This window comes from Hydra vulgaris, chromosome 14 (genome assembly GCF_038396675.1).
Source record: "Hydra vulgaris chromosome 14, alternate assembly HydraT2T_AEP".
NCBI classification, from domain to species: Eukaryota; Metazoa; Cnidaria; class Hydrozoa; order Anthoathecata; family Hydridae; genus Hydra; species Hydra vulgaris.
Genome location: NC_088933.1, coordinates 34,490,866 through 34,500,588, shown reverse-complemented (window position 1 = coordinate 34,500,588; position 9,723 = coordinate 34,490,866).

Below are 9,723 nucleotides of genomic sequence, written 5' to 3'. Positions count from 1 at the left end.
TTTTAATTTTTTTTAATTTGAATATCTATAATAATGTGCAGTTAGTGTGACATATAGATAAATTATTGATATATAATATAAAAATATCTTTAAATTAAACAATATTGGTACATATAAATATATCAGATATGATTCATACCACTTATAAAGATAAAAACAGCTGTACTCAAACGCAATAAAAGCAAATAACATAATAATAAATGAAATAAGATAAATTTAAACTATGACATAATTATAAATTTATATTAAATAAAATTACCTCACAATCCTTGCTACAGAGAATAAGATCACCTTTTTCAAAATCAATTATGAAAGTAAATGGCCATACTTCATCAAGTTCGTTATCATATTTAACAAGAAAAACCTACACAATTAGACGGCTTGTTAATAAACTATGATAAGGAATGTTTTTTTTGTTGCTTAATTAATTTGTTAAGTCTTGCATCTTGAATTTTTTCCATCAATTCTTTTTTTTTTGCTTTTAACAGCTGCATCACGTATTATACAAGGCTTTAAATTTTTACTTATATTACTTAAAGATTGTTTGTTTGCTGTTAAATTTACTGGAATGACTATAAGAATAAGATTTTGATATAATTCCTAGGAAGACAAGTTGATTCTTTTGCTACCTTCTATCTTTTTTTTACAGAAAAGTTTTTTGTCACATTTGACACCTAAGATTACGCGATAAAAATTTAGTTGAGAAACGAGCACTTTTGCCTTTAATGGCTCTTCTATATTGCAAATTGTTTCCTCTGCTTCCTCTAATGATATCTATGCCCTTTCATTTAAATTTATTAAATCATTACAAACTTTTTTTTTGCTCTTGTTTAATTTCTTCTCTATTTTTTTCTTCTTGCTTTGCTAGAAGGTGCATACCTTTATCTTTTTTAAGAACTTCTTTTCTTTCATTGTATTTGTTTTTCATTATTGTTACTTTAGTTCTTGAATATTCAAGTAATTGTTTTCTTTCTTAATCTGTTTTATTATGTAGCCATTCTAATATTTGGTTCTAAAATACCATTGTCAAAGCCTGGATAGTTTGAGCATTTGCATTGGGTTTTGTGCAAACTATAAAATATAAAAGTCACTTTCTGATGCTTTGTTAGTGACAGGGACATTAGAAGCAGATTCAGAAATTGATATAAATGGATTCCAATATTTACCACCTGGTAACTGATCAGCACACTGACGCTAACCTGATCAGCACACTGACGCTCCAAAATAACAAGAATTGCATCGAAATAATTTTAAGTGATTGCACAATTAAAGAATCAAACTCATCATTTTAAGTGCATTCAAACAGTTTGGTGTAAACCTTATCTTGATGAAGATTGGTATCCTCAAAAATTTTTCCATTCGCAAACAATAAAGAAGGTGCATCCATACAAAGAGACGAAAGTCTGATTTTCAAGCAAAGTGGGTAGGGTTTTAAACATAAAATACTATCAAGTGATTCGATAGTTCGCCATATTGGACCAGTAAGTAGTTTGTCAATAAAACCTAATGCACAAAATTCAGCTATGAATACAAGATTTGAGATATGTTCTTTAACCGCTCTTAATAAATATTAGGGTTAAGCGAAGAATTAAGAAATTCTGTTATAGCATCCTTATGATAATATAGAGCAGCTGCATTGTAATATAAAATGTTAATAAGATTTCCAATAAATGGAACAAAAAAAGGTCTATTGTTACGGGAGGAAAGAAAAGAATTAAACTATGATGCAACACCAGCTTCCTCACTACCCCTTAAATGAAATGCCTTACATGTGATACGAAATAACCTTACAGCACCACATTCTTCACCACTAAAAGCAAAAACAGTTTCAAAATCATTTTGAAGCAGAATTTTTTCAAAAGAATTCAAAACCTTATCAGTTTCAAATGCAAAATTAGCAAGCAAATGGAGTTAACAGAAAAAATTTCTGATGTCCTTCATAATATCTTTGACATTTGGAGGAAGAAAATCCAAGTTATTAATTGCAATCAACAAAAGTTTTTCTTTTAATGTTTTTAACTGTGAAATGAAAAGAGGATTACCAGAAGAAAGTTCAGACATTGTTGTTTTTGTCGATGTTATTAACTTAGCAAAGTAATTTTCTTTTTCAGTAGATGAGTTGCTAACAACATCGCAAATGTCATCTACTAGGTTAATAAAGTTTTGCAAGACAGTTGCTGCATCTTTGCCAACCACTTCTGACAAACCAAATGATAAAGTTTTCCCACTAGTTGTAGTAATTTTAAAGTTTTGATAACGCTTATGGTATTTCTGAGTACCATCACCATGCAAATAATTGCCTATATTAGAGTTTTTATTTGACAAATTTTTTTCAAGCATTGCTTCTACAACTTGAAATTGACCTAAAATCAAAGCTTCCTGCATTAACCTACATTTTACAGCAGCTGATGGTAGTCTAGATATGTTCTTTTTGGCTAGTTTGTTTTATACTACTTTTATGACATCGTTGACACTATTCATACTCACGTTCATTAATATTAGTTTCATGAATGTCATAACTCTATCTGCCATCTTCATATGTTATTACTTCCTCATCATCCAACAAATAAACCAATTTTTGAAGTTCTTGACTCTCTTCTTTTAAAATGTTTGACTTAGTATATAACGAAACAACTTCCTTCTCTAAACTTATAACATCTTTGATTTTGTAATCATTAATATAGTTGGTTATATTTAGCAAAATAATTTTTAAACTACTCACTTTTTTTTGCAGCTTAATTTTCTCGTTTTTTAATTCAGAAATGTTTATATCAGATTTTTCAAGAATTTAGGTAATATCTGTTATTTTATTTGGTAATTGTGATATTTTATATTTTGTTTCATTTTTTAACAAGTTTATTTCATTCTTTTTGATTTAAATCACGATATTTTTTTTTATTTAAATTTCTCATATTATATGATTTTTTTTGTTGATTTTAATAGCTCTAATATGTTTTGAATAATATTAGGCTTTTCTTCTTTTTCATAATAACGCTTTTTAATAAAGTTTAAATCAGCTTCAATAAGAGAGTTTTTTGAAATAAGTAATTTTAGATTATTTGACATATCTTCAAAATCTTTAAGATGTGTAAAATAATCCATTTTTAAACCCAACATAGATTCCATTTTCCTTTTTAAAATTTTATATGCTTTTTTAAGGAATTTGCTTTCGCTTATTAGTATTTTTTCTTTACGAATTTCAGATGAATTCACTGTATCATCAGAAAAATTTGCCACAGGTGAAAAAAAAGCCTGACCTAATAACAATGCTAATTTGTTATGCTTTCATTGTTTCTTTAATTTTCTATTGGTGTCAACTAATCTATTTATCTTTTTGGCTAAAGCTTTCTTGCAGCAGAACAGTTTAACAGTAAAATCGACGCAATATCTACAATATATTGCATCATAAGATGTATCTTTTAATGTCAAATACCAATCATAAATACTTTCATTGATCATTTTATCTAAATAAATAAAGATTTTCAGTCCATCATTTCGAACAAACATATAAATATATTATTTCAAAGGCTTTTCTTATTATATATGTATATATATATATATATATATATATATATATATATATATATATATATATATATATATATATATATATATATATATATATGTATATATATATATATATATATATATATATATATATATATATATATATATATATATATATATGTATATATATATATATATATATGTATATATATATATATATATATATTTATTTATATATATATATATATATATTTATATATATGTATATATATATATATAGGGGAGAGTGGGGTAATGGCGAACGCGGGGTAACTCCGAACATGGTCAAAACAGCATTGTAAAAAAATAAATTCGACAATTTTTTTTTACCTGCTGATAAGGGATCCTATGCTCAGTTCCAGACGTGCAGTAGTGTAATGAAGCTGCGGATGTTGTTTACTATGATTTGATTTTAACTTTTTCTGATAATTTTATGCAACTTTTTTCTTGAGTAACACTCTGTTGGAGCTTCTATGGCAATAAAGCCACTCCTATTTTGTTGTTGTTGTTGCATAATATAATTTTTAGACTTAGTTATTCCAATTAGCATTTTATTCATTATTACACAACAGTGTTTGTGATTGCCCCCCGATGTGTTCGGAATTACCCCACGAAGGTAGGGTAATTCCGAACACCAAGAGTTTTATTTTTGCCTTAAATTTTTATTTTTATAATAAGATTTTTAAAAATTGCTTTTGAGGGTTTGTGACTGAGTAGTTAAACTAATTGATAAGCAATAAATATGATCAATTTTGTATAACTGGTGTCTTTAATTCGCATTCCCGCTTAGGTGTTCGCCAATACCCCACTCTCCCCTATATATATACATATATATATTTATATATATATATATATATATATATATATATATATATATATATATATATATATATCCCAGCCGGCAAACAACGTTGAAATAACGTTGAACTTACATTGAAACCTAACGTTGAATTTATGTTGATTTAACGTTTAGAATGAAAGTTTTTTTCAACGTTGATTTATCAACGTTAAATTAACGTTAGGTTCAAACGTTATATTAACGTTGATTCAACGCAAAAAAACGTTACAATAACGTTGAATTTACGTTGAAACAACGTTAAGAATGACAGTTTTTTTAACGTTGATTTATCAACGTTAAACCGGCTGTTAAAAAACGTTTTGTAATCACAGAAACCGTTGATAAAAACTGAGATCACCATCAAAACGTAGTATGCATGTCCAATAGTGCTGTTGCACTTCTCTATTACATTATTAAGGTATATTATGGATATTAAACCTACTCATAGCCTATACTTAGACTATTTAGAACTTTTTCAGTTTAGTTTAGTTAAAATAGTATTATTAAAGCAAGAGATAAAAGTTGTTTTATTGAAAAATATATTTAAATACTACATATATTTACATATAATTGAATACGATTTACAAATAATTGAATATAATCTACATATAATTGAATAAAATCTACACAAATTTCTTCTATTTCCGATCACCTTTTTGAAATGGAGCGTAATTTAGAAAGTCAAATAATATTCCATTAACCGAGGTTTCTTTTGCTCCATTGAATACAATAGAAGAAGCTGTAAATAAAAAAAATATATTTACAAAAATAAAAAAAGACAAACTTGAAAAAAATATAATGAATGGAAAGGTGTTACAACTTATAAAGGTATTCCATTTACAATGCCATATAAATTAGTGTTTCTAAGTATATTTTTCCACATTTGTCCTTCATATCCGTGGGAGCCATAATTTCTTTCGAAAAAACATGAACTTTTAAAAGGTAATTTAACTGTTAGACAGGGCTGTCCCGATGTGGTCTCACATGGGGAGGGGGGGATTGTATGTATTTTTTGCCAACTAGAGACACACACAAAAAAATAGGTCCTCAATATTTGCTATTAGCCAACTATAGTTCAACACTTGCTAAATGTGTCAACTTAAATGCTTGCATGACAGCTTTGGGGGTGGTGGGACACCCCCTACACTCCCGTTTGGGACGGCCCTGCTGTTAGATGATTATTAATAACTTTTTCAAATATTTAATTTATATGAAACAATCTTTTTCCAAAATAAATTAATAATCAAAATACTAAATTTTTCTAACATTGAAAAGTAATTATCAGGGTAGCCACGTAAAATTTTCATAAAAAAAATAGGATTTTAGAGGAGATTTTTCACCTAGTATAGAGAATTTTTTTTGTTTTAATTTATGTTTAACGTCCATGTTTTTACACTTATGGGGCTTGGACAGAGGTCAATAATGTCATTTTTCATGTTAAGTAGCATGCATTTGCTAAAGCAATTTTTAATAATCCTTTCACTTTCAGGGGAAAATATATATATTAGTAGAAAATTTTTATTTTATTTTACACTGAGTTTCATCGGTAAAGACTCATCAGAAATGATGAGTCTTTATTGATGAAGCACTGTGTAAAAGCATTTCTGATGAGTCTTAATTGATGAAACACAGTGTAAAATGAAAAAAAAATTTTTGTTTAGTGATTTTCTACTAATACATAATTGCTCCGTTCTTTTAAGAAAATTGAGCATTCTATTTTGTAGAATACATTTTAAAGTTGTTTATATATATATATATATATATATATATATATATATATATATATATATATATATATATATATATATATATATATATATATATATATATATATATATATATATACCTAAAGATTTGATCAATGAACAACTGGAGGTCAGGTGCATTGACACTTCATCTAAATCTTTGATAACTGAACCTGTAAAATATAATTACTAATTTATGGTATAAATTATAAAAACATTTTTATTTTTAGGTATAAAAATTGAAATTTATAAACTCTAAGCACATAAAACTAATACCTACTTCGGAAATTCTCTTTGCTTATGTTTTCTTTTTCGTAAATATACATTCTCATTATAACATTTTTCTTTTGTAGTTGTAAATTCAAATTTTTCACAATCCTGTTTGCTTTCTGTGGAATTGAAATAGTTATATGAATAGTTATATGAATAGTTATATACTTTGTATCAACAAAATAACGCTTCCTAACAAAATTATTTAAAAAATAATAATTGTAATATATAGATGTAATTCCTGAAGAGAATTTAGTTTTGATTTGTGGAAACTTAAGACAATTCTTTTCAGCATTTTAGTGCAGTCAATGCTTTGGTACCTGGAGGCAAATAAACAGTTTTATTACAAATCTAATTAAATGGAATTACACCTTCTTCTCCTTGTAAATCTTCATTCCAAACAGCTCCTTTCCACATATTTGATTTTGAAAATATTATATGAAGTAATAAAAAAGTGAAGAAACCATAATATAAGTGTACCGACAGGCCTAGTTAAACCAGCTAAATCTTGACATTTTATAACCATGATACTTGGTAAACAATAATATTAGTAGACATAATAAACAAAGATAAGATTTTCTTTATTCTATAAATTTATTATATTTTGAATTCATTTTTATTAATATATTTATTATTCTATTAATCTGCAAAGTTCTGAATATATTATGTTTAAATAACTCAAGGCATCAAAGGAAAATAATGAAAGAATCCCGGGTTGCTAAAACATAATTAACTACATAAGAGTAATACCGAATATTGAACAAAAATAGATAATATTCATTATAAATACAAAATTTAATATAAAATTTATTATAAAATATCACACAACAATAACTTAGTTTGATTGATTTAAAAAAGAAAACATCTCAATAAATAATAAATTATTATTCAAACAATTTTAAATACCTAATAATAACTTGTAACTTATTTTTTACACATCTTCATCTAATAAACATTAATATTAATACCAATTTTTTATACCAAATCATTAGTATTTTTGTTTTTATTAAAAATGAAAATATTATATCAGTTAAACTTTTCTTATTTTACTTAAAACATTAACTCAATTCTACGTTTTTTCATAACTGAAATTTTTTTTGGTAATGTTGAATTAACACTGAAAACAAAATATTAGTAGACAACAAGAAAATATTTCTTTATTGAAATATATGTAAATATTTATAACAATCAATCTAATTTCCTTTCCTTTTCCGCCACCTTTTCGAAATGCAGCGTATTTTAAGAAGTCAGACAAAATGCCATCAATTAAAGTTTAATTTATTGACGTTGAATCAATGTTGATATTTCAACGTCGATATTTTGTTTCCATTTCAACGCTAAAATCAACGTCAATAAATCAACGCGTTATTGACGTTGAATCAACGTTGAAATGCTTGCTGGGTATAAGTTATAAATAAAATTTACTGATAAACTAGTTGGTTAGCAACAAGGAAATCAACAGCAAAAAGTAAACCCACTTTAGAATATTGTAAGTAAAAATTTGGAATTAAATCTCAGCTCTCAAAAAATATTATTCAATATGTGCAAAAATTTTTAGACAAGTTAGAGAGAAACTGCGAATTTACCTTATTGCACTCAAAAATATCTAAGGATGGGGGAAATTTAAAAAATCTCCACTTAGAAAACGAAAAGCCCACCCTAATAGGCTACCAATAAAAAAAACAAAAACTAATTAACATAATAAATAGTTGCAGATCTATTTTTATGTGGGGACGAAAGAATTACCTTAATTTACTTGTATATAAACAAAACTGTAACGTTTAAAATTAAATAAATTTATAAACTCTAAAGCAAAACGTCCCCAAAAAATTATTGTAGTGCAAGCTTTTCTAAAAAAAATAACATCTATATATATGCATATACTATTTACTTTTATGGGTGGGTTTTAACTCTTCGACACCTACATAAAATCATTTGTTGCGTTTTTTGGACGATGTTTTTCAATAACGTAAGATAAAATGTCACGTAACAAATTTTCAATAACGTAAGATAAAATGTCACGTGTAAGATAAAATGTCAATTTTCAATAACGTAAGATAAAATGCCTCGTGACACATTTTCAATAACGTAAGATAAAATGACACGTGACTTCCTTTATGATAAACAGGAATACATAAATGTTTGAAGTTTGCTCCAAACATTTATATATTCATGTTTATATAAAATTTTGTCGTTACATAAAGTTAAATTCTCAAACAAAAAGAAAAAGCTTGCTACAGGTCTGATTTTAAATATGTGATTGGAATCTGGTTGTTTAAATATTGTGATTAGCACTTTGTTAACTTTTTACTTACTAAATTTTGATAATTTTATGTAAAAAGAGTAACAAAAAATTACTGAAATAAAAAGAACTTAAAGTTATTTCATCTGTATGATAAAATAACATCAAGACACTTCTCTTTACAATCGACCATACAATTTTAAATTTGAAAGTGTGCTTTTTTAAACCATCCTACTAAATTCGCTATATTAAATCAATTAAAATAAGCGGTTGTTGTGATTATGAAAAGTTATAAACTTTTTTTAAATTAATTATTTTTACTTTTACTTTTTTAGTTATAATTTTTTTTTAATTAATCTTGATGCTATTTACATCAGTCTGGTTTACTGCTCTTGCTTTGGAAACGGCTATGCATTTTGCAATTTTATTCTAAATAATTCTGAGTTTTGTATTTTGGCTTCTTTTACTCAGCGTGGTTGTTATAAAAAACCAATCAAACCAAAATGAAAATTATTTCTAGAAATGACTAACTAAAATAATTGTTAGATAATAGAATAATAAAGGAATAATTGTTGTCTGCAATAGACTAATTGAAATTAGTTCATTCCAGACAATTGTATTAAATAGCTATTAATGAATACTATGTGATGATAATGATGTGTAGACTATGTAGACAATAGCTATTAATGAATAAACAAAAAAAAAAAATTTTATTTTAGATTGAGTGGTTGTTACGACCAGAGCCGTCCCGAACAAGGGTTGAGGGGATACCCCCCCCCCCTCAAACTGTTAAATATGCATTTGAGTTAGCACATTTGTACATTTAGCACTTTAGTTGGCAAGTTTTAAAGCATAGTTTGCAAATGTCAAGTGTTGAGAGCCGTTTTTATTGTGTGTGTGTCTCTAAATATGAGTCATAATATGAGTCATGGCGTAAGGTTTTTTTTTTAAACTGCTGGTAGCGAAAGAGTTAAATTTCATAAATATGTCTTAATGCAACATGCTGCATCTATTCTCGCCCACCCGGGCGAGGTTGAATGCATTGGGCGATAATATATTTATTCTGTGGGCAAGATTAAGTT